This window comes from Pristis pectinata, chromosome 19, assembly GCF_009764475.1.
Source record: "Pristis pectinata isolate sPriPec2 chromosome 19, sPriPec2.1.pri, whole genome shotgun sequence".
Lineage (NCBI taxonomy): Eukaryota > Metazoa > Chordata > Chondrichthyes > Rhinopristiformes > Pristidae > Pristis > Pristis pectinata.
In genome coordinates, this window is record NC_067423.1 from 35,960,459 (window position 1) to 35,977,015 (window position 16,557).

The 16,557-nt window shown below is 40.1% G+C and overlaps 1 long non-coding RNA gene across 1 annotated transcript in view; it reads left to right on the top strand.

The window, feature by feature from the left end:
• Nucleotides 1-7,936: 7,936 nt before the first annotated feature.
• Nucleotides 7,937-16,557, top strand: part of LOC127580639 (uncharacterized) — a 41,378-nt gene continuing 32,757 nt past the window's right edge. The window contains exon 1 of the long non-coding RNA XR_007957848.1: nucleotides 7,937-7,994. This is a non-coding gene — a long non-coding RNA (uncharacterized LOC127580639). The remainder of the gene's footprint in view (nucleotides 7,995-16,557) is intronic.

The following is a 16,557-nucleotide window of genomic DNA, read 5'->3' on the forward strand; positions in this document are numbered from 1 at the left end:
ATCAGCCCAGCAAGTCAATGCTGGCTCTTCAGAACATTGCACTCAGTCCCATTTCCCACTTACCTCCCTGTAATGTGTTCCCTCTCACGTGTCCTTCAGCTCTCCTTGATTTTGGCAGCTGTTGTACTTAGCCACCGAAAAAGGATGAAGAACCCCATCGTATATTAAAGCTGTGTTGACTGAAAGCTAAATCCCATATATTTCTTAACTGCAAATGAGGAAAGTTCTCAACATCAAAAAATCTGCTGATGCTGGAAATCTGAAGTAAAAACAGAAAACTCTGGAAACACTCAGCAGGTCAGGTAGCATCTGTGGAAGGAGAAACAAGTAAATGTTTCAAGCTGAAAACCCTTTGTCAGATCAAGGAAATAGAGAAAACAAGTTGATTTTAAGTTGCAGAGAGGATGGGGAAGGGATGGATAGGGAAAAAAAGGTAATATCTTTGATAAGGTGAGGGCAGGGTTGCCATGGCGATGAGCTGCAAACAAGGTCGATAGTTAAACGGCACAGTTGGAGAAAGAGAACACAAAAAAAGCAAAGTAAGTCATGAAATGCAGAGTCACGGGACATTCCCAGAAGGCTAAGCTAAGAGAGGAAAATGGAGACAGTATCAGATATGGAGTTCTAGTGCAGACAGAGAAAGCAAGCTACCTGAAATTGTAGAGTTCGATACTGTGTCTGGAAGGTTGCAATGTGCCCAGTCAGAAGATGAGGTGCTGTTACTAAAGTTTACATTGTGTTCATTATAAGAATGAAAGGAAGCCAAAGACAGACAGATCAGAGTGGGATGGAGAATTAAAGAGGCTGCCACCAGAAAGTTCAGGGTCACCCTGCAGACTGAACACGTGTTTCGTGAAGTGGTCACCCAATCTGATTTTTGTTCCTCCAGTGTAGAGGAGATCCCATTTTTAATACAAAACACAGTGCACTAGATGGTAAAGTTCCCAGCTACTGTTTGAAAAGACTGGAGTATGTTTATAAGTTTGAATTCACAGAGTGGGGCAAGAAGTGTTATAAACTGAGGCTACTTAATAGTGTTGATGTTGGGTTTAGAAATTCTATATCAGGAACCGAAGGTGCTTCGGTCATCAAATCTCTAAATGTGGCCTCGTGGCTGAGACCTCATGCTCTCTGCTTCTTTCGGTACATGTTAGAGCTGTCTAATCTGCTCAGAGTCTGTGTACAATTCTGTACAAGGATCAAAAAAACAAAATGTTGCAAATGGTGGAAGTCTGAAACAAAAGGAGAATGCTGGAAATACTCAACAGGTCAGGCAGCATCTACGGAGAGAAAAACAGAGTTAATGTTTCAAGTCAGTGACCTTTCGTCTGATGAAACGTCAGGTCTGTTTCTGTAGCTGCCTGACCTGCTGAGAATTTCCAGCATTTTCTGTCTCTATATCAATATAGCAATGAATTGTATTTCAGGAGTCCTTTTGATAATGTGGCCGGTGCGTCAGAGTTGTGGAACAGGTATAAGTCACCATTAAAAGTCGCAGCTGAAGAACAATCAGTGAGAGACATATTCTTTCTCATTGTAATATACTCCCCTGAGTATTTATCCCTCTTTGATGTTTGCCAAATTCTTTGAAGGAGTTTTTGCAAGGAGTATTTTTGTTTTAATGGTGAATTAGGGAAGGCTAACAGCTCTTCAGTCATTGCAGGGACCAAGAATTTGAAAGTCTGGCTCCCATAGCTCACCCAGCCTGAAGTACACTAATGCAAATTTTTAAATGAACTGAGCTAAGGTCACTGGGTGAAATCATCTCTGTGAGGTGAGTAAGTGTAATTGGAAATAGTGTCATATTTAGAGATAATTTGTCATTTTACAACTTAGACATTTTATATTTGCTTTTAACTAATTCTACCCTAACCTATCCTAATCCATTTATTCTTCCCTTAGCTCCCTCAACCCCCTAACCCATCAACTCCCTCCAGATTCTACCACTCACCTACTTACTATGGGCAATTTACCGCATCCAATTAACCTCCCAACCCAGTTGTCTTTGGGATGTGGGAAGAATCTGGGGCACCCAGGGGAAAGTATGCAAAGTCCACACAGACAACACTAGAGGTCAGGATTGAATCTGGGTCATAGATTCCGAGTGGAAAAAAAAGCATCATTGGACATAGTGTCATATTTAGAGATAATTAGTCATTTTACAACTGCTCTGAATTTAGAAGATTACCACACCAGCAACAGTGGAAGAAGAAAGAACAAAGTTAAATTGATGTGCTTCCTTTCCCGACTTATGAAGTGACGCATGTGCATCTCAGTTATCTTGAAAAGTGGTGCTTCTTGCAATGTTGACTCATGTATTGCAAGATCTTGTCATATGATGAGTGTGCATTGGTTAGGGGATAAATCTCTTGGAGTAAGCACTAAAACAGGTCCTTCAACAGGTTGACGCCAACCATCAAGTACCAACCTGCACTAATCCCATTTTCTTGCACTCGTCTCTTATCCTCAATGCCATGGCAATTGAAGTACTCATCTAAACACTTCTTAAATGTTTGGAGAGTACCTATACCTGCCACCCCTCAGACTTTGCATTCTAGATTTCAAACTCCTGTGAGGAAAAAAAACTGATCCACAGATCTCTTCTAAATCTCCCAAAGCTAAACATGCCGTCTGGTTTCATACACGTCTGTTAAAGTGAAAATATAAAAAAAATAACTATCTTATCCATGTCCCCCTTTATTTTGTTTACTTCATTCGGGACCTCCTCAGCTTTTCTCTGCTCCAAAGAAAACAAACCTGGTCTCTCTTCTCACCATCCCAGGCAACATCCTGGTTAATCTCCTCCCCACTCTCTCCAGTGCAAGCACATCTCACATATAGTGTGGCGACCAGAATGCTCCAGTTCTGGTCTAACTAATGTTTCATATTGCTGTACTATAGTCTCCTTTACCTTCTTCATATAGTGTCATGGGATCTTTTAGTTCCACCTGAAAGCACACTAAGCTTTGGTTTAACACTTGAATGGCAATACTCTGCAGCTGGGAAATAGATATCCTTAATGAAAAGATCTTATGTTTTCCCACAAGGTAATGGCTTTAAGAGGAATAATTATATAATGCCAACAATTACTACAAATAATCACAGATGTATAATTGTAAATTTATCAGTTATTATACATGTGCTTATGATATTTGGTTGTGGAGAATTCATTGCATCACATGTGAAGGAAATGGGTGGTCAGACTTTTCTGAATTGTGAAGTACTGTTCTGACACTCTTTGTACCTGTTTTTCACTTGGGTCGTGTGAGAATCCACATATTTCAAAGCATTACCTTGTCCAATTAGCTAGACTCCAGTTTTGATAGGGCTAGCTCTGAGGCATAGAGTTGTCTGAACTGTCAATGGAATTATTCAAGTAGAGACAGTTGCTGGAGCCTAAAACTTCCCTGCAGCTGAGAGCAGCTTGTGCAAATGGAGCTGGGGTGGATGGGATGGCAGAGACGTCAGCTTCTGTGAGAAAGAAAGATTGTAGCTTTTCGCTTATCAGCTGACATCTGGGTCTGGTTAACAACTGGCACTTTTAACCTTCTAACATAAACACACTTAACAGGCACAAATTAAATAAAGTGAAATAAAAGGTGGGAATATTAAGTATTTCTTACACATTAACAGTGAAGTTTCTTAAACCTGTACTAAAGTATTGGCCAAGTTTTAGTGTTCAGCTCTCTTTGAATGGATTGAATGCACAATGTTCTGATTCAATGGTGAGAGTGCTACTGTATAGCAAGCTGTTGCTGGGAAATAGACTTCCTCTATAATTTGATCCAAGATATGTATTTAAATATCCAAGTATTAGCGGGGGATTTGATTCAAATACAGGGCACAGGCTCTCATGAAAGCTCAATCACACTATTGTTTTTCTCTAAGTTATTTTAATAAAACAGCATACATAGTGTCTTCCTCAGCAATGCAGCATCTTTACAGAAGCCACAAATTCCAAAGCCTGGACATTAACAGGAACGGAGTAAATGGGAGGAGAGATTATTGCATTAAATAGGCCTGAAAATTGCACATTGACACCTTGAATCAAGTTTGGGTGAGTGCAGAGGTTGAGGCTGGCTTATCTTCCTGGGCAAGTGTGGAAGCCCTAGGAGGGGTCTTGCTGTATCTCCTGTGTGACCAGGAGTAAAAGGTAAGGCACTCTTGGCAGAAGGGTCTGAAGAATTGAGAGAGAAGGGTTCTGGCCAGGAGACTAATGCCTCAAGGTTCTTTTGGAAATGATGTTCCCATCTCCACCTTTCCAAGGAATGATATATCTGGAGCCTAAGAAGTAATCACTGGAATGTGTCAACAGCTGTAGGTAGAGCTGTGGACACAGCCCCACACCTGGACTGACCCAGATATGGTACTGATGGTCACTGTCATCCTAAGGCTCTTAGACTTCATATCAGTTCAGGAGACTGTGGTAGATATATGTTAAATCTGACACCATTGCGAATATGGTGTGATGGAGATTCTCCACTTAATTTGTGTGGTATTCATTCCCTTCTCATTGAGTAGTTTCAGTGCTACGAAAACAACCATTTCAAGCTCAAAAATGAAGAGTTTCTACATCAGCAGGAGAGGTGTAAAAGACCCCATGTTTCTAAGAAACAGAGTAAACATTTCTAATATCTTATGCACACTTAGACTGACAATATTAAGATAAGATATCTTTATTAGTCACATGTACATCGAAACACACAGTGAAATGCATCTTTTGCGTAGAGTGTTCTGGGGGTAGCCCGCAAGTGTCGCCACTCTTCCGGCGCCAACATAGCATGCCCACAACTTCCTAACCCGTATGTCTTTGGAATGTGGGAGGAAACCAGAGCACCCAAAGGAAACCCACGCGGAGATACGGGGAGAACGTACAAACTCCTTACAGACAGCAGCCGGAATTGAACCCGGGCCGCTGGCACTGTAATAACATTACACTAACCGCTACACTACCATGCCTGCTCACAATATATTAGTAGATTCTAAGTGGTTATGTTCAGACAGAATTAGAACTGTGAACAGATGTTGGTGGATAAGTAATCTACAAGGACAGATTTTGTGTGGTTTGGGCTCTGAGTCCAAACAATCAGGAGATGGGCAAGAGATGAGCTGGAAGGTGATGAGATGCAAGCCAAGAGGAAACAAATGATACTGTTGTCCAGATAGACTGAAGAGGATTCCACCATTTACATGATGACTTGTATGATCATTTAACGTAAGCAGAACATTTTGAATTGTTCCTGCTTGCAAGCCTGTACCATGATGCAGGGTTTCAACCTGAAACATCGACAATTACTTTATCCCCCTACAGATGCTGCTTGACCCACTAAGTTCCTCCAACAGATTGCTCGTTGCTGCAGATTTCAGAATCTGCAGTCTCTTGTGTCTCCATTTTATCATGACTGTAAATGGTACAATCCTTATGTTTAATGGGACTTAAGCTTTTGCCGTTGTAAACTGGTTTGGACTAATTGATCACCGTCAATCCTGGGATCCTGAGATGAGACCCCCATGAGTATCTGTAATTATAATCTTATCAGAGAGTTGCATTACATGATAACATGCACTTAATAAGCACTAAATCAGCCTCTGGTTACTCATTAGTTTTCAGTTTTCAGTTTTCTGGCTTGTATAAAGTGTCATTGTTTAAAAACTTAATATAAAATCATGAATAGAAACCTAACATTTGTGGAGCACCTTTTGTAACAGAATCAAATTTTGTAATGCTTTGTGTGACACTGTACAATTTTTATTATTTAATTTGGAGAAAATGTATTTATAAATAAAGAAAATTTCTTTTTAGGCAGGTGCTCCATTCACCTCCATGTTTTATCATTTAACTCCTATGAAAAAGTGTCCTCAGACATTGCTCAGTGCACCATCACTCACATTGCAACAGCCTCTATCGACTGGCAGACCTGACTTCATAAGCTCTGCCATACCTTTGCACACTTGCACTGCTACAAGGTGCACACTCACAGCTCACACTCCCGGCTTTTAAACATGACGCGCACTTCACCCAAACACATGGTGGAACACAAGCATCAGGGAACATCTGTGGTTGCATTACCTTCCAGATGTTGCAAGAGCAATGTTTCCAGTAATTGGGCTGACTGAGGTTGTGGTCAGAAGATGATTGCATCCTCACACTTAATCCACTTTTTCACATATTCCCTCTAACGTTGTCCCCTCTGACTCTCACTAACTTTTATCGATGCACCATAAAAAGCATCCTATCTGGATGTATCACAGCTTGGTACAGCAACTGCTCTGCCTAGGACAGCAAGAAGCTGCAGAGAATTGTGGACGCAGCCCAGTGCATCATGGACACCAGCCTCCCCTCCTTGGACTCTGTCTTTACCTCTTGTAGTCTCGGTGTAGCAGCCAGCATAATCAAAGACCCCACCCACCCGGGACATTCTCTCTTCTCTCCTTTTCCCTCGGGTAGAAGATACAGGCGCCTGAGGACACATACCACCAGACTTAAGGACAGCTTCTACCCCACTGTGATAAGACTATTGAGCAGTTCCCTTATACAATGTGATGGACTATTACCTCACGATCTACCTTGTTGTGACCTTGCATCTTATTGCACTGCATTTTCTCTGTAGCTGTGACACTTTACTCTGTACTGTTACTGTTCTTACCTGTACTACATCAATGCACTTTGTACTAACTCAATGTAACTGCATTTTGTAATGAATTGACCTGTATGATCAGTTTGTAAGACAAGCTTTTCACTGTACCTTGGTACAAGTGACAATACTAAACCAATATCAATACCAATACCAATACTTGTGGATGGTGTGAATATGCACCTCTTGGATTCCTCCACCTCCCTTCACAGCAACCACACCCTGTGCCTTACATACAGCCAGTAGACATAGAACATAGAACGTTACAGCATAGTACAGGCCCTTCAGCCCACGATGTTGTGCCGACATTTTATTCTGCTCTAAGATCTAGCTAATCCTTCCCTGCCACATAGCCCTCCATTTCTCTATCATTCATGTGCCTATCTAAGAGCCTCTCAAATGTCCCTAATGTATCTGCCTCCACCTCTGCCGGTAGTGCTTTCCAAGCACCCCCCACTCTCTGTGTAAAAAAAACTTACCCCTGCCATCCCCCCTATACTTTCCTGCAGTCACCTTAAAATTATGCCCCCTTGTGTTAGCCATCTTCACCCTGGGGAAAATGTTTCTGACTGTCCACTCGATCTATACCTCTTATCATCTTGTACACCTCTATCAAGTCACCTCTCATCCTCCTTCTCTCCAAAGAGAAAAGCACTACCTCGCTCAACCTATCTTCATAAGACATGTTCTCCAATCCAGGCAGCGTCCTGGTAAATGTCCTCTGCACCCTCTCTAAAGCTTCCACATCCTTCCTATAATGAGGTGACCAGAACTGAACACAATACTCCAAGTAAATGAGACATACTATCACTGAACTCAGTCCAGCAGCTCAGATACTAACATTTCTTGTAGTATAATGGCAAGGCCTGTGTGGGGTGAGGCACCAGCCATGAATGGACATTAGGCAACAGTTGTGGAGAAGCCAGCTTATGGAGAGCAAAATCATGCAAATTCTGTTGCAGAGGACTGAAGGGAAGTCTGAACAGGCAGCAAAGGAAGCCTGGTGAGTGAGTACAATATAATGCCTGGTGCATTAGTAGGTCTTCGAGAAAATAGTGCCAATGGGAATCCTGCACCAGTCTTTAAGAGGGCTCTGCAGAGAGCTTGGAGCCCATCCTTTCCAATGGTAGGCACCTCCATCATTACACACTCATCGCCAATGCTTCAGCATCCATTGCAGCACAAGTACAAACCATCAAATGTCAAGTTACGACTCTGGAGCCTTGGACATCAACCAAAAACATTAACTCTGCTTTGCTGGGTATTTCTGGCATTCCAGTATTGCAGTTTTTCCCATTGAGGCGAAGTAGTCTGATTCTTGCGAACGTCTCACGGACAGTTCCCTTGTGGAAACACACTGTAAGTAGGCAGTCCTCTTCCTTTATTTATTGCAGATTTTAAGTATCACAGTTTAAAAAAATGTTATAAATTAGCAGTCAGATACTCAGGATGTGTGGAAAGAAATGTGATGATAGATATTTGCTAATATGTTCAGCTTGATAGTGGTGGAGGCAGCTCTGAAAATGGAACTATTAAGAAAAGTGTCAAACTCTACCTAGGGACAACATATGGCAGACACTGTAATATCTAAACATACGCAGCACATCGTTCCTCAGGAGTGCAAGATCCTCACTGCTGTTTAATTCTGGCAAAGAAACAATTGTAAATGGAAAGGGATTTGGTGGTGCTGGTCACAGGTGACTTTGCTAAACTGATTCTGGCTGAAGCTCCTTGGAGGAGGTGGGGTCTGCTGTTTATGTGTGACATCTTTTGACAGTGAAACCAGACTGCTTCTTCCAAAAGTGTTAACAGCGAGCACACGCTTTGGAAATAAAGCATCCTTGAAATGTTCAGCTGTCCCACAGAGATGACATGGCATTGCCAAAGCCAGTCCCTAAGCAACCAACAGAATTCCTTTCAGTTTTTTTAAGCGCATCCCTTCAAGTAAACAACCTACAGGAAGATTGCAAGAAATGGTAAACTTATTTTGACTTCTTGTGGACATTCTAAGTCCCTTGTATTTTCCATAGATCTTGCTGTGTCTCTACATTATATTTAGATTATCTCTGACAGTTGTAAATATTCATTATTTTCCTTTTGCAGGAAGAAATGGTGGCATCCCCATGAATTCTCAAGAGTAATATCACACAATTAGCTGAGTAGTTAAATTTGGATGTGTGGTACAGAGAATGTATTTAGAATGCTTGATTTGGCTCCTGGAAAAACCCAGTGAAATCACAGAGAAAGTTTCCCAGCCTTGAGCAGGAGATGGTGGAATGGTGGTTGAAATGCCTAAACTACATGCAAACCACACCTGACAGCTAGGTTGACGAAGCTGACTAGTACTGATTGTCTCTTGATATCAGTATAAGCACACCTCATTCCAATACATTATCCTTAATTTATTTTCCTCCACTGCAGAATGAACATTTTCAGCTGAATTCTATCTAATCTCTATTAATTGATACTTTAATTTGCTTCTGCTGAGATGCATCGACTCATTCTCGTTTACATCACCCTTCCTGTCAATAATTGCTGCAGTTGAAGCCTTTCCCCCAGCTTTCACTCAGTAGTTACAAGGCTTTTCCATTTTTGACCCCAGTAACCAATTACCTCTGTGTGAATCAAATGGAGACAATGGGCCCATAGTTTAAGTCGAGTTTATTGTCGCATGCACAGGTTCATATACGCACAGGTGCAATGAAAAACTTACTTGCAGCAGCATCACAGGCACATAACATCAGAGACAAAACGTCCACAAGAGTAACATTGATTAAACAAAATTATACAGGAAAGAACACAACTAAAACAAAAAAAAGTCCATTATAGTTCAAAGTGGTCAAAGTGTTGTTATACTGAGGTACTGATTAAGGTTGTGCAGGTTGGTTCAAGAACCAAATGGTTAAAGGGAAGTAACTGATCTTGAACCTGGTGATGTGGGACTTCAGGCTTCTGTACCTCCTGCTCAATGGTAGCCACGAGAAGATGGCATGGCCCAGATGGTGGGGATCTTCAATGATCGATGTTGCCTTCTTGAAGCAGTGCCCCCTTTAACTTAAGGGAATAGGTCAGTGGGACTGATAGTTTCAGAGACCATGTCAAGATAGAAACTGAGAGGATATAAAGGGTATCAGATATCGGAACTATACTGAGCAAATATATTTCCAATCCTAACATGACAACTGGGCAGCGGAAATCAGCTCAGTCATAGAGTGCTGCAGGTTTTGGATCAGTTCCCATATAATGCAGGTCTGTTGTGGTGTATGTTTGGATGGCTGAAATATCGGTAGGGGTTGGAGCACATGTACAGCTAATACCCAGCAGAGGTGTGCAGATCATGATGCCATTCAATGTGCAACCACTACTGCCAAATTAGAGCTCACCACTTCAGCTAGCATTTTTGCTTAACCTCACAAAACCGAGCCTGTGTTCAGCAGCTTGAAGGAATGTCACCTATTTGAAAGGATGATCCACCACCAGTGCCAGAGGTCAGGATCGAACGCAGGTCGCTCCAACTGTGAGGTGGCTTATGCGTCTGGGCATTCAGTGTTAATAGATTACTTGACTACCAAGGCTGATCTGGCCAGATGTCTGCATGGGCACAGACTTTCACCAGGAGGCGTCAGGAGCAGCTATCCTGTTTGATGTTCCTTTTGGTAGCTTGGAGGTGCTGAGGGTAAATTTTGTATCTCTGCTGCCTGTTCAGATTGAAAAAGACACACCCAATATAAAATGGGAATCAAATCTGGACCCAGTGTGGTACATTGGAGAATCAAAAGAGCAGTCATTGAAGTTATAAAATAAAACATGAAATACAGGAAATACTCAGCAGGTCAGGCAACATGTGTGGAGAGAGAAACTGTGTTAACGTTTCAATCAATGACCTCCCATTAGATCCTTCTAAATTAATTAGCCTAAAATTAAAAAGGGTAAGTATCAATAAATGTGAGCATGAAATTACCAGATTGTCTTAAAGGATTAATGCAGGAATCCTGACACTGTAACCCCATGTGAGCCTTATGTAATTGACTCTTAACTGCTACCTGAAACTGTCTCACAAGTTACTGGATTCAAGAACTCAGCTTGAAATTTTGTTTTTGTTTTTGTCAGTGACACACATGTTATATGCAGAAATAAAAGAAACAACCATTTATCTGATGTTTATTATTATGCATTCAGAACATTATTTGTTATCACCAATCTTTTTAATTGATCTTAATAGCTTAAAAAGTACATTTTATCTCCAGAGTCTGGCAATAGTTACAAATAGCACAATTCATTGGTACGATTAGAGCCTTAAATATTTCAATTTAAGGAGGTTACTGCAGAATCGTGAGCAGAAATTAATTATGGCTTTAATAATTAAGTAAAACTTGGGAATTTGACAGAAACATAATAGTCTCATTGTTGCATTATAAATTTACTGATGCTGATTTATTGATAGCATCCATTATGTTCCAGTATCAACTTTGTCAATGAATAATGAGGAGGGGCTCTTGCAGAGATGTTAAATGTGAACACATCCTATAATCTTCAAAGATTTATAATGAAAACTCATTTAAAGTGCAGCTTTTTGGTGTGAAACTTGCCCTTGAAGAATGCCCTCTAAGGCAAAGTTTTGGAGGTGCACCTATTTCTGTTATCCACACTGAACAAGAAAGCATTTGGTAGATCTAATTAATGCCAACCAGATCAAATGGATTGACAGTACTGCACCAATTATGACTGCCTTAAGCATCCATCATACATCATAACAATGCATCAAATGTAAAGTCTATCTTTGCAATCTATGGTGAAGCTCAGTTGCATTCCAAACATGTTTCCTAATCAATAAATCAATTGCCATCATCATAATATATCAGTAAGAGGCATGGGATTATATTTCACTCATAGTGCATCTATAGATCTCCATGACTTTGACATCTGATTGCTTGCAGTTTCACCAAAAGTGAAACATTCTACATGATTCACTCATAAACCAACTGGGTGGGCGGTCAATCAATCTGCTGGGCAGAAGATCTGTGATTGTCAACTTTGCTCTCTGAATATTGAATATTTACCCTTCCTCCTCCCCAGTCTACCCATTCTCAATACTTCAAACTGACCATAGACATCAATTACAAAGCAAAACCAAACAAATGACATACTTAAGTTTAATCTATAATTATTATCTAATTGATGTTATTTTCTCTTTCAACAATGTACCATTGAGAACAAGGCTTGTCCTTGGGAGTTCTGTCAGTCCGTACATTTTAATGTAACTGGAAAAAAGGAAGCACTTCTGTTTATGCCATATCTTCAATGAATGTAGCAAAGCAGTTTTCAGGCAATTAAATTCCTTTGAAGCACAGTCAGGACTGTAACACAGGAAATGCAGCAACCAATGGGCATAATGAGATCCAACAAACAGGAAATCATGATGCCTGGATAAATGGTCAAAGCAGCCTGTTTGATTAGCACTTCATCCACCATTTTAAACATTCATTCCCTCCATCACCAGTGTTCCATGGCTGCAGTATGTCCATCTATAGAAGGTATTGCAGTTACCTGTCTCGGCTGTCCTAACTGCAAATCTGCAACCCCGAGGAAGGACAAGGGCATCAGGTTCTCAATGTACCTGAATACCGACTTTCAATGACAGGGGTGCAAAGGTGTACAAAGACACCCAGAACTTGTGGCAACTTCCCTTTTCCCAATTCATCACCTTTCACAAGATTTACATGCAGAGTTGGCAAGAGCCTAAGTTTTCACTACCGTAGACTTGTCACATGCATATGCTCAGCTAATAAGTCAGTAATATTTGAGAAATAAGCACGTGTATCTCTTTATTTGTGCACCATTTGACCTTACACTATGAAATCATCACTAAAGACCTATTTGGAACGCACTGCCTGAGTAGGTGGTGGAGGCAGGTACTCTTACAACATTTAAGAAGTATCTAGATGAGCACATGGATCAACAATGCATAGAAGTCTGTGGACCAGGTGTTGGTAAATGGCATCAGAAGAGATGGGCACAGGGCCTGTCCCTGCATGTCTCCATAACCCAATGACTCTGACCTTTCCAGCTAACATAAACAAGGTATATCCAGTTGTAGATCATTGTCAATGGAATCAAGGTGACTTACTAATGGGCCCAAGTATTGGAGAAATAAATCCTCGACTATTATAACTCTAATGCATGGCCAAGAAAACACAGGAAGATGTTGTTCTGAAACAAGTATACACGATAATCTTAAAGGGATAGACTGAATTGGACAAAAGTCCAAATGAAGATTTGTACTTGTAACATAACCAGCAAGTTGTTGATGGAATAAGATTGCATTAAATAGGAACAGAGAGTTGTTGTACTAAGTGTACTGAGAAGATGGATTTTGAAAGAGCTTCATTCTGGATGTTCTGGTATTTTCAGCATGAAGGGTTGTGCACTACCTTGGATTAGATAAATGTTTTGAAAAGCTGGGAGGTAATTGAACTATAGGTCAGAAGAGCAGACCCACATTATCAAAGAGATCTTCATAGAGAGAGATTTGGTCAATAAGACCCTCCTAAAGAGGACTTACCATTGTGAGAAGGAAATTAATAACTTCTTCGTACATGTACATAGTCACTTGAAAAGGGTGGAGGTGAAACATGTTGCATCCAATTCTACAACAGGGCAACTATTGGCACACCAGGATAACTGGTCCAGGATAATGGTCCTCAGCAGTGCTTCTTCACTGTCTGAATGTCTTAGGAAACAAAATGGTTTTCAGCACACGCTTATTTTACCACATTATTGAATGTCAAATGGGGTAGCTGAGAGATTTGAAAGAAGGTCTGAAGAAACAGGCATCAAAAGGTGTTCAAGTTTAACACTGAAACATTAAGTTCTTGCTCATCTACAGAACAACAAGTTATACTCCTGCTGATTTATCAATGTGCAGAAGATCTAGAACACATTTAAACTTAGTTCAGCCAAACCCTGAGATGAGGAAAGGCAATCCAGAAAGAAAATTATGACTTGTGTATTAGAGAGAAACAATTCAATCTACATGGTAAAGGTTGTGTTCACACCACCTGGCAAATCTGACATTTGGAACTAGTATAATGTAGTGATAATGGAAGCATGTGGTACATGGAGATATACCCTGTGAAATCAGATGTGTACACATAAACTACTTAATTCCTGAAAGAGATTGATGATGAGCATATTCCAGTAGAGACTGTGGAGAAAAATGACACGGTTCTCCTGTTTGGCTCAAGTTCATAATCCTCAAGAAAAGATGAGGATGCAATGCTAATGGTACATGTTTCTTTGAGAAGATGAAAAAGTCTCAGAAAAAATATTGATAGGGTAAAATTTGTCAATAATATGAATCACTCTTCTTTTTCAAAAAGGGGGAAATGGTGTGGTGTATGTAAATGTATGATGTATGTGCATAGGTACAGTGTATCCAGAGAACTGAATAAAACAATTACACATGGACTTGCAGCTCTCTATTTCTAGTTTATATTTTTGCATATCCCTGCATTGCCCATTGTTGGAAGAAGGAACATCTGTGTACATACATGGATTACAAAGTTTGTGCACATATATGTTAATGAGTTGGAATCATGGGTAGGCCAATTTGGGTAGACTTGACTGGTTCCCTTTCCAAAAGGACAAACTGGCAGTTTAATGATCCATTCCACCAGTTGGCTAATCATTTCAGTCTCTAATGGAAGACTGCACCACAAAGAAGCCATCCACAGCTCAGATCCAGCTGAGATTATTTATCATACATTAAGGAGCATTCTCATGAAGCTACACTTAGAAGACCATGGGGAGGCCAAACATTACAGGAATATGTGAAGGTTCATGCTGCCAAAAATGAAAAATAAAATTGATTAAAATTCTAAAAAGCACTAAAATCTGAAAACAAAAATAAAACAGCAGATACTGTAAAACCAAAAGCAGAAAAGTAGCAGAAATACTCAGCTAGTCTATCAGTGCCTGACCTGCTGAGTATTTCCAGAACCTTTTGCTTTTATTTTAAAAGTCTGAAAGATGGGAAACGTCCCCATATAAACACAGTCAGCTTCCACTCTTAAATAACTAGCTCTTCCCTGATCAAAATTGCAAAGTTTTAAAACCAAGTCTTTCTGTTGCACTGGTAGACAGGTACATTCTCACATGGATAACACCAGCACATGCCATTCCAAGCTGTCATTCATTGTAAAGTATGGATGACCCCAGAGTATATCTGAATATAATCTGTACTGGAAATAACCTACAGCATGTATGTCTATAAACTGTGGCAATTAATTTGTCCAAGTAGCAGGGAAATTATGTTAACCTGATATTAAAACATTCCTGAAGCTGCAAACTATTAATGGAGTCAGCAGGTTCTTATCATCTTATATGCCTCCAAATTTAATTCTACAAAGTACGTGGATAGTGAATAAATCATGACTGACATAGTGATTGCAATAACAGCTCCCATTCTTGAGAGAAAACTTCACGTCAATAATTGATATAGATTAAAACTCGTGAGTTCTCGGGGCCATTGCTATGAGACTTCCCTTTAAGATCATTTAGGTTCTTGCTGAAAAGGGGGAGAGTAAAATCTAACAAGCTGAAGTTGAAGTCATTGGTGAGGCTTTGATCTGTTCTGTCAATGAACATTCAGTAAATGCAGTGTCCTTATGTGTAGTGCTGAAATTAACTATTCAGAATAATTAGCTATCCTACTGAAGTTAAAAAGGTAAAGGATTTAATTTGCTCTCAATCCACTGAATTTGCATTAAATTCAAGTTTCATTTTATTCCTTCTTAGAGTTCACATGCAGTTGTTAATATAGGGTCATCCAAGTTCGGATGCTTTTCAGAATGGTTGAGGAGGACATGAGAATGTAGCAGGTAAGCTGTAAAATGCCCAGAGACCTGCTGGGGAAGGGGAGATTCCATCAGTGTTGCCTAATAAAACTTAATTGATATGCAAATGAATGGGCATAAATTCAGAAGACTGTTTTGCATAATTCTATAGAATCCACGGCAAAGAAAGAGGCAACATGGCTCAACTAATCTAAGCCAGTTTATAATGCATACAGACCTCCTCAGCATCTAATCACTTCTACCTTTGTCCTCAGTTCCTCTCCATTCTCTTCTTCTCTGTATATGGATTAAATCTCTTAAATGTACTATCTGTCCCAATCTTTTGACATGGAACATTTTCTCACCAATCTCACCAAAAGAAATTCCTCTTTAGTTATTTGTTTGATTTGGTAGCATTTATCACGTACTTTTGCTCTCTTGTTCTGGACTTACAAACCAAAACAATTGCTCCATATCCAATGCTGTTGACTTCCTTCTTAATTTTAAAGACCTCCAATAAGTCCCCCTTAGTGTAATTTTATTTTTAGCAAAAGAGATCAGTCTTTCCAAATAGTGTAATCTTTCCATTTCAGAAATTTCCTTGTGAATATCTTCTACAGTTGTGGCAACAACCAATGGCATAACAAACCTGCAATCAGTGAGTGTTTCCTTTCAATAGTTATGGTGAGGAGTCCTTCTTGCTGATGGTTATACATTAGGCCATGTAGGTTAAGAGAGGATGGTTGTTGTAATAATGAGTTCCAATATTGTACTCCTGGCACTAGATTGGTGGTACATACAATATGTGCCATGATTTGCCTTCTCTGCATAGCTGTGGGGGTAATCAAGTCTAGTCAAGTCATGTTGAGTTTATTGTTATGTGCACAAGTATGGTGAGTTACAATACAATAAAAAACTTGCTTGCAGTAGCATCACAGGCACATAAGTACAGACAACACACAGAATATAAACTATACATAAATTAGACATAAAATTACAACATACAGTGGGGAAAAAAAAGATTGTGCAAAAGCAAGACCTCAGTGTAAAGAAAAATGGAGGCACAATTTAAGACAAGTCTTGTAGTG